The sequence below is a fragment of the Euprymna scolopes genome, chromosome 34 (assembly GCF_053919585.1).
Source record: "Euprymna scolopes isolate OS-2025 chromosome 34, ASM5391958v1, whole genome shotgun sequence".
Lineage (NCBI taxonomy): Eukaryota > Metazoa > Mollusca > Cephalopoda > Sepiida > Sepiolidae > Euprymna > Euprymna scolopes.
Window position 1 is genome coordinate 65,157,606 of NC_136515.1, and position 2,500 is coordinate 65,160,105.

Below are 2,500 nucleotides of genomic sequence, written 5' to 3' on the forward strand. Positions count from 1 at the left end.
GATTCTTTTTTCATTTTTTCGATCTTTCGTAATTTTTTTTTTACTTCAAGATCAAAGGTATTTACAAATGTTCCATGGTTCACACGAGCGCTTTCGATTCTTTCCTGAATCATCATCAGGTTGAGATTTTATTAAATCTTACGAATGATCAAAAAAATGAAAAAAAAAGAATCATTAAGCAAGGTATCTCTGTTGTTTTTAATAACGTTTGCCTGAATGAAGGAATGATGCCTAAATACACGATTATATATACATATATTTATACATATATATATATATAATATATATATATATATATATATATATATATATATATATATATATATATATATACCTCAGAGCAGAAAGTTAAGACTGTAAATGAGATTTTGCATGGAGTTAATATTCGACAGCCTACTAAAATTAGATACATTAACATGCCCTTAATCCGCAGAGTTTAGAAAAATGGACTCCTCTCATCACAGTAAATATATTAACAATGGATTATTATTGCGAAACTATACATTTCAGCATTATTTGAAAACTAGTCATTAATTCAATATACATATATATACTAGCAAAAGTACTCGTCGTTTACTGGGTTCAAAAACAGCCTACAGAAAATGGATTCTTATTTATGAAAGTATGGCAGGTTAAAGGAAGGGTTGTAAAGAGATAGCTTCGAATTTGGGGGTATCAAAACCAAAGCAAAATATGATGAAAGTAAAAATAAAAAAAGTTAAACCCCATAAGTTATTATACAACACCTGTTCACACAGAACCACTTATCACAATATTCTGATGATCTATATTAAAAAACCCTCTTAAACTTCGTGACATATTTCCATTCTATGGATGTTAGGCGCGAACGAACACCCCATAATTTCATTATACGATATTCCTTCAAACTGAGACATAATTATCAAAGTATACTTACGCAGATAGATATGAAAAGATTTTTTATTAATGGTTGAACCTATTTCCATTCTATGGAGGGCAGGCGCGAACGCTGCTCCCACAAATTTATTACACCATCCCTATTTTAGTTAAAACATACTTATCAAAATATTCTTATGTACATCTATATCAAAAACACTTGTAAACGTATTTTTATAATTAATTTTTTAAAATTTCCATACGTTGTAAAAAGGCGCGTACGCAGACCCCACAATTTTAATGAATCATCATTATGCCAGATATACATACTCACTCCTATGTCTCGATATATCTTCTATCATAATATGTGATCCGTTTTCTATAATAGTCAACCATATAGGAGCCTATTCGTGACCAGACATATATATACATATATATACATATATATATATATATATACATATATATATATATATATATATATATATATATATATATATATATATAAGTGAAAATGTGTGTATGGTTGTCTGTCTGTTTGCCTGTGTACATTTCCTTACCAAATAACTGTCAATTTTCTGTTAACATGAGAGGTATCGATTTACTTGAGTTTCTGCCAGAAATTTTCTTGTTAAGGGGTCAATGGTCAACAAATTGACCTTTTTAAACCCTACAAAACTGCTCTGCCAATTTAAAATAAAACCACTTGAAATTTTTGATATAGGTTACGTTAACATGGGTGTAACTTTTACAGTTCTATTTGAACCCCAAACAATAAACTCTAAGGGTTCAAAATTAAAGTCCAAATTAAAAAAAAAATACGTCTGCCGTCTCTCCCGATGTTTCCTATGGTAATTCAGGAAGTCTATTCTATATAAAGGCCTTACTGTACATATTCACCCGTTTTGATATATACACATGCACGTAAAGTTAAGAACAGTACACATGGCCCGAGCAAGGCCGGGCGGAACTGCTAGTATACACACACACACACACACACACACACACACACACACACACACACATATATATATATATATGCATATATATACCTTTTATTATTTAAATATTTATTATGAATTATTAATTACTACGTGAATAAAAGTAATATATATATATATATATATATATATATATATATATATATATATATATACACTATAAATTACAATTGGTTAAATTATAGAAACTAGTATTTCATGGTTTCGCAGTGTTTAGTGCAGGAAGGTCCAACTAAACTTACATTGATAATATTCTTTTTACCTATATATATATATATATATATATATATGTATATATATATATATATATATATATATATATATAGCTATATATATATAGCTATTAGGAAGGGAAGAGTTTTACGACTCATGATTAAAAGTTAATTTATATACATATAAATATAGATATAATATAGTCCTTTAATCTTCTCTCCAAAAAGGAGAGAAAGGGGGAACAGGAGGGGAGAGAAAGAGAAATGGGAAGCCAGCTGACCGGTTTCGACCTTCGCTCTCAAAGCTGTGTCGAGGGAATTTTTAAAACAAAGAATGAAAAAGCGATTACAATTGCGTTTTATTCAATTTACGAGGAGAAAAAAAGTGGGAAAACGAGTAAAATAAAACAGCGTTATGATCGAATACCATAG